The sequence below is a fragment of the Pecten maximus genome, chromosome 2, assembly GCF_902652985.1.
Source record: "Pecten maximus chromosome 2, xPecMax1.1, whole genome shotgun sequence".
NCBI lineage: Eukaryota > Metazoa > Mollusca > Bivalvia > Pectinida > Pectinidae > Pecten > Pecten maximus.
In genome coordinates, this window is record NC_047016.1 from 45,873,512 (window position 1) to 45,883,986 (window position 10,475).

Genomic DNA, 10,475 nt, shown 5'->3' on the forward strand with positions numbered 1-10,475 from the left:
ACGTTAGTTACAGTCTCGGCGGAGACAATTTATATCAAGTCAGGAAGAGGTTAGCACATCTCCAATTTATGGCAATGTAGAACAAGAGGACACTTCATGGCGCACGGGCCGACGCATATTGGAGTTGGGGACTTTAGCCGATGCTCTAAAAGCATGTGCACTTTGCGGCAACCAACAATTATATATATATATAATTACTTCATTATGTACTCCATCTGTCAGATTGTATATTGTTAGGGGAACGTAAGTTCGGCCTTGCGCACTTTACATGTGATATATTGTTATTCAGAATGCGAGGTAGTCAACCATATTCCAACCGCGGGTAGACACAGATCAGAAAAAGGAGGAAACGCATGGGACGTAAACACAAAACTTGCAACATGCATTGATGGTATAAAAGATCTATATAAACTCTCACGAAATTTACGTTGACATTCGACAATTTTTCAAAAACCTAAAACCCGTGAAATTGATGTAGATGTTAAGAGCCTTTTTACTCATATTCTGGATATATTATAAATATTGTATTTAATTAACTGTAGGCTTATAAAACACGTTTCTTGTGATCGGTCTAGGCTGGAGATTTCACTCCATGGGGAGCTCTCTACAAGGTTCGAGCAGTTTTATAAATAGATCATAACAAAAACGGATGACGGATTGACAATCACAAATTCGGACCCTTTAAAGAGGTATGTCCGTGAATGAATTGTAACGAGTTTCATAAATGCAAAAAATACATGAACAAAAACCATCAAAAGGCCAACTCTAGTAATTTCTACATCACTACCATGTCAGCAAATTGCGGCGCCCGGGTGTTAAACTCAAGAGCGTCTTGTTGCCACAGGTGTAGAATACGGATCCAATAAGACTTGACAATGTCAAAATATATAATTCCGATAAACTGTGGAAATTACAGTCATTTCAATCGCGGATTTTGCTGTATATGTTGCATAATTCGTGGATTGCGGCATAATTTGGTCATACCCGCCTACAATGTGGGCGAATTAGCAAAAAATGAGAGGTGGTTTTTTTCTGTCAGTTATCCTTGCAAGTTATAGCCAATTTATCATTTTGTTCCGTGGTCGGGTTATTTTCCTTGAAGGACATCATTATCACATCAAAAAAGAGAAAAAATATCCCAACCGTTCTTCCGATCTCGTCTTCGGCGTTCATTTTCTATAGAAATTATCGTTGCCCGGTGTAAAATTCATCGACGCCCAGGTGTAAGCACCGGCGTCCGGTCAGTACGATTGAACCGGCCGGTGAGTAAAGCCTGGGGTCGGGGTTCGATGACGGTGGAGGCACACTACTTGCTTTTCTGTTACATCGGTTGACCATTCCAAGTGCAAGCTATATGAAAATGAGAGGATTCGTTGGGGATAAAACCTGGGTTAATGTGTGTCCGGAGCGAACTCGTTTGAAAAGTGAGGAATAGTGAAGCAGGTTTTAATTGTAAATAGGGTACATAGTGATTTCAGGTGGGGGAATTTCCATTAAGTCAGTCGGTAGAGCGACGGAGCAGTAAGCAGAGGGTCGCGGGTTTAACCCCTTGTGGAGGCACTAAATTCGCTTTCCTGTTATATATATCATGAAAATATTGTTGTATCGTCTGCCCTTTTACGTTGTTAGTAGCAAAGAAATATGGCAGTAGAATACTGATGCCTGCATTATTAAGTGCACAATCATTTGGAATCCAACAATGCAAAGTAAAGACAATGAAATTCACATCAGGACAACGATGGCCTGAGGCTATAGAAAACCTGGTCGGTCTATGTAAAATTTCTTAGTGTTGGCCCAAATGGCTATGAAAAGTTTGAGTCCTGACATACATTACAATTCATGTAAACAACATTCCAATATTTTCTGACAAATGATGATATGAAATCAGAGCTTAAAATAGAGTTGTTTTTTTAACCCATAATAGCGTGTTATTACTGGATGATGCAAGCGTTTGCGTGACAGTAATGCTACTTTTCAACAATATGTTTACAAAATGGGTCTATGGAAAAATGACTTGGGCTATGGGATTTCAATTTTCTGTAGACATACTGTCTAAGGAATTTTCATATATACTTTCATGTATAGATGTTTAGATGTAATACATAGTTATGTTACAATGTGTTTACATGTTTAGATTTAGATTTTTTAAAAAGGGGGGTATAATCACCTATTATATTTCGGCCTAGTTTGTAGCATTTTTGTGTGTCATTCTTTTAAATTAACCCCCCCCCCCCCCCCCCCCCCCCCCCCCCCCCTAAAAAAAGTATAAAATCTGAAAATGTGGTAGTATATACATGTTACGGTGAGTGATTACTGTCATAGCTGCGCTCTTCTAAGGCTTTGCCTTCATTCAAATTATATTATCGCATAGGTTGGAACGCTCGACACTCGAGCAACATTGTTTAGCGCTGCAAATGAAGCATGAAATATCCAGAAAATGTTAATTGCGTTTGGGAAATCAAACAAATAAAATTCTTTTAAGAAAAAAAGAAAGTACCAATAACATAGATTACAATATAATTTATGGAAGAAAATGGTAAAGATTTAACAAAAAAAATCATCAATCTCAGATTCCAAAATAACTGCTCTAATTTGGTAATTTGAGCCATACTTGAAGCACAAGTTTTGGTGTACCAGCAAAGTAAACGGCCATGGTGTGAAAAGTAATATGGTGAGGTGTTATTTTTATTTTTTTTTCTTAAAGCATACATATGAAATTTTTAATTAAGCAAAAAAAGGGGGGTCATTTTTCTGTTCATTTTTTCAGGAAAAAAATAAACGTGTATTTTTTAAAACAATTTTTCACTAAAAATAACCGGCTTTTCGTATAAAAATAGCCATATTTTGTTAACCACCCAAAGAATCTTCTCTTTTTTTTTATAATTATGAATGATATTGCTCATACTGATGATATAAATAGGATATAAACTTCTTTTTATGCTTCAGGTGAATATTATCGGGGAAAGATAAAATCTACCAAAACCCTTAAAAATATGGGTTCAGCTATTAATTAATACGTATCATTATGTGGCCCTGGTAGTAAAACGAACGTGGTGACATATGTTTTTTATGTGCTTTTTGTGATAAGAGCATAATTAACATTGAAATACAAATAAAATTAAGGAGATCTATCAGAGGAAACCCGAAGGGTCGGTCTACCTTAAGTGTAAAAAAAAAGAAGGGTTTTTTAAGTGGCAAAAAAGGTTTTTGCACTTAAGTGTATATTATAAGTGCAAAAAACTTTACCTTCCCCCTACAGAGAAACATACCAATTCATGCTCATCTATTACCCAGCAATGGCCAAGTTTGCAGTATTTGGGAGCAGCTATGTTACTCCTCTTGAGAGATATTGTCATGGTGACCTTAAGGAAAATAATGATAACAAATGTGTTTTAGAAAAGAAAATATCAAAATCTCTATTTGTTGGGTAATTTCCAAAATGCAAGTAATATATAAAAAAAAAAATTATAACTGTCAAAGTTAGTATTTAAATTTAATTTCCAATCTTGTCCACTATTATGAAATGTTATATTTATTCATACTATTGTTTCTTATGCAGGTTCCTGGCACTGTCAGATTCTTCGGGAAGGATGGCATTTCCGATTCGATCACAAGACAATTACTTAGAGACTTGATAGAGTACAACCCTGATGTTGTACTCATCCAACTAGGAGGAAATGACATCTCGGCGACATCATCCCCAGCGACATGTTCCAGAGACTTCCGACACTGCAGGTGGACCTACATCATGCTGGAATTCAGGGGGTGTACTTTTCAGAGATTGTGCGACGTGGTAACTCTGACAAGTCCCCCGGCCTGACAACGACCTCTTTTGAGAAACAACGGAAGAAGATAAATGAACAACTGCTTACTAGAGGACTTTGACTGTGACCAAGTGCATTTCAACAACTCAGGACTCAGGACCCAGTTCCATGCTTTGAGACGACCATTTTTTGTATAATTGATTGAAATTGATAAACATCTTTAATATGTCATGTTATGCTTTGTAATTTATAATATGTTTCAAGCGATTAATCTTAAAAATGTATAACTATTAACTAGGATCATTTCATGATAATCATATTTTATTTTATTATTCAATCAACTTTATTGATTGTGAGTTAGAAATGTAAACATTATGATTGATGTTGTTTCCATTATCATCATTTTTTGTCTGTGTCATATTAATATTTTGATTTCAGATCTATCTTTTTGTGTATATAATATAATAATATAAATATCCGATTCCTTTTAAATGTTTAATTCCTTTAAATGTTTTGTGTACTACTTTATTGTATATAAAACTATATATCTGCCATTGATAAATATATATAACACAATAAATTATGATTAGTTTTCATAGTTGCAGTATATGGACTGTATTAATATCTTTGTTTTTTATAAATAAAAAGTGTTTAATAGTGTCCAGATCTGGTTTTGTTCATTTTGTAAATGTAAGGGTTATGCCTTTAAAATACACAATTAAAAACAATTTTTGGTAAAAAAAAAGGGGGGGGTATTTCAATATGTAATAGAAACAAAACACTGCGAAATAACACATTTATAAGCGATAAACACCTTTAATACCCATTCTGGTCCAGTTTCATGTCTCTATGAGGACTTTGTAAGAGTTACTTCCCTTGAATTGACCTGAAATTACGATAGTTCATAGTTCATAGTATTCGACGTCCTTGTAAGCTTGTGGCTTCTGTTGACGCATCTTCATGGTTGTACACTCATTTGCAGGTTGCGCAGAGGACACGTATACAACTTTTATATATATACATTAGTAGCAAGAAGGTAAAAACTTTACTGGATGATTGACCCAATGCTTATTGAGCCTAGATTTCAAAGTATTAAGGGACGGGGAATCTACTACTGATGTGGGAAGTCGATTCCATGTATTTACAATCCTATTTTTAAAAGCTTGTCCCCCAATATTAGTGTTGTACCTAATCTTTTTAAGTTTTTTGGAATTCCCTCTAGTATTGAGGTTATCAAGTGTAGGTATTACTTGTTGGTTTGATATGTCCAAATTGTTAATCAGTTTATAGGTTTGAACCATGTCTGCTCTTAATCTCCTATATTCAAGTGATGGAAGTCCCAGATGACGCAGGCGTTCTGGATATGATAGATCTTTTAGTGATGGAACTAATTTAGTGGCCCTTCTCTGGATGTTTTCTAGAGACATTTTGTCTTTCTTTAACATAGGAGACCATGTAGTGATATTTGTTTCTAAATAGGGGCGTACTAGTGACTTGTAAAGGTTTAGAAACATTTCTACATTTATACAACTAAATGTCTTGAATATTAGGCCCAAATTTCTGTTTGCCTTTTTGACTACTGTGTTTACTTGCTCACTGAATTTTAAATTTTTGTCTACAAGTACACCGAGATCTCTTTCACATGTTACTTGATCTATTTCATGTCTAACACCTAGTTGTGTTGTTTCATATTTGTTTTCGTTTTTTTCTCGGCCCAAGAATAGTCGCAGATGCTTGCACTTATCCGAGTTTAGCTCCATTAGCCACTTATCTGTCCATTCCAAGACTTTATCGATATCACTCTGGAGAGATGTTCCATTATCACCTTGAATTGATGGTTTATATAGCTTGGCATCGTCGGCGAACATTTTGATCTTGTTGCATAGTGAATCCTGTACGTCGTTGATATAAATTAGAAAAAGTAAGGGCCCCAGTACACTCCCTTGTGGAACTCCACTGGTAACATTTCTGGTGGTTGAGTGCTGTCCGCTTACAATTACTTCCTGCGTCATATCCTTGACGAAATCTTGTATCCACTCCAAAAGTTCTCCTTTAATACCGTACCCTTCTACTTTTGTTAACAGCCTTTTATGTGGGACCTTGTCGAAAGCTTTTTTAAAATCTAAATAAATGGCATCAATTTGTTGGTTTTTGTCCAGGGCTTCTGTCCAGTCTTCCAAAGTTTCTAAAAGTTGTGTTGTACAAGATCGCCCACTTCTGAATCCGTGTTGATTAGTTGATAGTAGTTTGTTGTCTTCAAGATGTTTTACAATATTATCTCTAATAATTGATTGTAGAAGTTTACCAACGACTGATGTTAAGCTGATGGGTCTATAATTTCCTGGATTTTTTTTAATACCTTTTTTGAAAATTGGTGTGACTAATGCATGTTTCCATTCAGCTGGCAATTTCCGTGTTTGTATCGATTTCCGAAAAATAATTTCCAATGGTTTGATAATCTCATTAGCTGTTTCTTTGATAAGGCGGGGATGAATTTGGTCTGCGCCTGGAGATTTGTTGGCTTTAAGTTTATTTATGGCTTTTCATATTTTTTTTTCTGTGATGACAAGGGAACTGATGGTGTTTTGTGTCCGGGTGGGAAATTCAGGAGGTTCGTTTGGGCCTTCGTCGACAAATACACTGGCAAATTGATAATTCAGAGTCTCTGCTTTTTCCTTGTCATTAGTTGTCAATTCTCCATTTGTTTTTTCTAGCTGTGTAACTTTATCTTTTGTTTTTGTTTTTTTGCGGACGTAATTCCAGAATAATTTGGGATCGGACTTGATTTTACTGGCCATTTGCTTTTCGTAGTGATGCTGTTGGCTCCTGATCGCTTTGGTTGCTTTGTTTCTAGCATCTTTATACTTTTTGAAGTTTTCAGGAGATTTGAAGTGTTGGTATTTTTTCCAAAGAGTTCTTTTTTTCCTAATCACTTCTAGCGTTGTTCTGTCTAGCACATGGGTACCTTTCATGTTGCCTGGTCGTTCTTTGCTCACTGGTATATGGTGTTCAGTAACTATTGATAATGTATCAGCAAAAAATTTCCAGGCTTCATCCAGGCCCATGTTGTCCATAACATCCCAAGTTACTGCTCGGAGATTGTGGCGTATAGCATTGTAGTTTCCTCTGTTATAATTTTTCTTTGAGTTTGAGGGTGGTGGTTCTTCACTAAAACAGGTGAGTTTAAAACTTAATGACAGATGGTCACTGAGACCTAGGCCGGCATTGTACGAGATGTTTTCTATCATATTTTCCTCGTTGGTAAAAACAAGGTCGAGCAATGAGGGTTCATTTCCTTCTCTAAAACGGGTAGGTTCCCTTACATGCTGGTATAGAAAGTTATCCATTGCTAAATCGAGGAATTTTGAGGCAATGTGATCCACTCCTACTGAAGTGCTGAATGTTGTCCAGTTAATTTCCTTAAGGTTAAAGTCACCCGTGATCAATAGATGTGATGGTTTAATATTTTGAACAGACCGGAAGTGCTCTACCAATTATTGGAAATTTTCTTGAGTGCTGTTTGGGCTACGATAAATACATCCTAAAAGCAGGGAGTCTTTACTGCTTAGTTTTACTGAGCACCAGACTGATTCCTGATATTCTAAGTTGTCAATCTGAATACAGTTTTTATTGTTTTTAACATAAACTACAATCCCCCTTCTACAGTTTGAATCTGCGCTATTGTTGAACTGGTTGTAGCCCTCAATGTTGTAAGACATAGACCAGGGTTCGAATTTGGATCTTTTGGGGAGAATTTTAGTCAGCTGGATTATATCCGGATTGGTTTCCTCAACAATAGTCCTTAATTCCTCTAGTTTTGGTGTGGTCAAGGTGTCAACGTTTGAATAAAAAATGGATAATCCTTCCACTCGTGCATGGTTAAAAACAGAATCCTAACTCGATTCTAGGAATCCAGTGGTGGGTAACCCTCCAATAACTGTTTCTTCTGGGTCGAGCATTGATTCTTGACTCGATGGTGGTCTACGAAGGCTATATGGTAGTACATTTTGTTCAGGGCTCCAGTTCTTGATTGTAGCATCAACCCCTTCATTGTAATTTAAAGATATGGAGTGTTTATCATTTGGTCTCTCGGGGTCCACACTCTTGGGTTCAGTGTTCTGTTCAGGAATGTCCCGCTTTGCTTGGGTTCCTTTACTTCTCTTGTCTTGGAGTTTGCTTCTCTGTATTTTTGTTAGGTCTCTCAGAAGTATCACCCTTTTTAGAGGTTTACTGGCCTTGCTGGAGATAGTTCTAGTTTTTTGTAGTAGTTCCCTTCTTTGACTTCTACTTCCTATTTTGGCTATAACTGGTCGCTCTCTGGTTTCATTGACTTTTCCAACTCGGAAGTGAAGTACAAGCTCTAGGTCAGTTACACCCAAGCTGGATGCTAGGTCCCGGAGTTGTCTCTCATCTTCTTCCTTTTGATCTTTTTCATTGGTTGTGGAATTCTCCGGAACATTAAATAAAATGATGTTATTCTCTTTATTACGTCTTAAGTCCAGCTCTTTTGTTCTTTCATCTACGAGTGATACAATATCTTCCTTTACAGATTTTACAACAGTATCTTTCATATTTTTAATTTCCTGCTTAATATTTTCTTTATTACTTTCTTCGAGTGATTCCATTTTTCTTTCTAGCCTTCCCATTCTATTTTCATTTAGAAGTTCCATCCTTTGTAGTGTAGTTACAACGTTGTCTATAGTTGGTTGAACATTTGTGCAACTATCACACCACCATTGACAATTTTTGCTGGTATTTTTACAGAAGCATGTAAACATGGTGGTCACCAGGCCAGTACATTTTTGACAAAATGATAACTTGCATCCCCTACACATGAGCCCTTTGTTCTGTAGGTGTTTATTGCATTTGTTGCAAACAGCATCCTCATCAGAGTCCTTTCTCCCTCGTTTGTTACTATGAGTTATTGGAGTGCTAGTCATGAGTCTGCCAGTTTTAAACTCAATTTGCTTATTAACAGCTAATTTCTGTTGCTCATCTGCCATTTTGAAATAGACAAAAAATACCGATATTCGTACAAAATACACATTTTTGTTTAATGAAACTTTACTATATCATGTATAATACACATACAATTTGAAAAATCCTTTGATTTTGCAGAAACAACTCTTGAATTTTACTATGGCGTGCAGAAATACGTATGCCGAATAGTAGTGTAAAGCGCTTCATCCTGGCTACGCAAATAAGACCGACTTTTTTTTACAAAGTGCACATTTTTTTGAAATGAAACTTCATCAGAACCTGTAAAAGAGGTAGACCAACGCAAAAAACAAGTTATTTTGTGTATATATCGTTAACACTTTGCTATGGCGTGCAAAAACCCCTATGGCGTATATTTTCCTATGGCGTACATGTATTTAAGGGTCACCCGACATGCGCAGACAAGGGATAACATTTGTGTTGTTTAGTGCAAAAGAAATTCTAGTATTACTGGAACAATCCATTTTGAAGAGAGGGATACGAAGAAATTTTTCGTACTTAAGTGCGCAGGTACATAATGTAAAAAGATTACTACATAATGGCAAAAGAGTTTTTTTTTGCATTATGTGGTTTTTGCACTTAAGTGAAAAAGTTTTTGCCATTATGTAATTTTTTGCCATTATGTTAATGTTTTTGCACTTAAGTAGTGTCTGTATTTTATCCTAAAACGGCCGCCCATATCCGACGACGGACAAAGGAGTATACTTGTGAGGGGCCGGGTACATACCTAGTAAGGCACTGGGTACCAGTCATTGATTTGACACTGGAAAATCATTCTGAAGAGTCGCCATGACGCGACGAAAGCGCTAACGGAGAGTTGTTTTTTTTATTTTACTTTTATAATTCGTCCGTAAGGATAAAAACAATTTATCATCTATATATATATATATATGTCAATTTTATTATAACATCCATGCAAACGGCATTTAACGGTTTGGTTTATATAATAAAATAAATATATTTACCAGGGAAACCACTTTACTGTCAGCGAACACGTTCAGTGGGCGTTTGTTTAAATTGTGTTCGCCTTTACCAGGTACATTAAACAACACATAATGAAGCTCGATGCAAATTATAATGTCGGTGGCACGGCGCTTGCATAAAAAAGGAGACCTGACGACTGACGATCATATAATCGCATGACCTTTCAACCCCGTATGTATATGTAAATGAAGAATCTGGACAGGCTGAGGGAGCCGTTTGAAAAATGGCGTTCTGAGCGAGGAATTCGGCGATGTTTTCACGGATTATTGTGTTTTGGATGTTACAATTGTTTTTTAGTCGATTTTATTGAGATGGGGTGCCGTTTCGCTAGTGGCGGAGTTTCCGGCCTTCTGTATTACACAGTACACATACCACTGATATCATATTTTTTCGGCATAGCCGTCTAATTTTGTTTTGGCCCCGGATATGACGCGACAGGTGGCGTTACAGGTCAAGATGAAGTATATGATTGGTCAATGTAGCGGTCAATGCAAAATGCAGATATGCAGCTAAAAACGAAACAAAGTTAAGATTGAATGCAAGCTAAATAAGTGGATGTATCTTTTCAAATGACACATTAATAAAATCATATTCCTGATTCAAATGCAGTCTTATTATTACCAAAAATGATTCAAACTGATCTAATTTTGTTATCCGTGCTGAAACGCATTAGTTCGTTGATTTATTTCACCAGCACTATTACATTATAACCACCAACATTAAAACTGT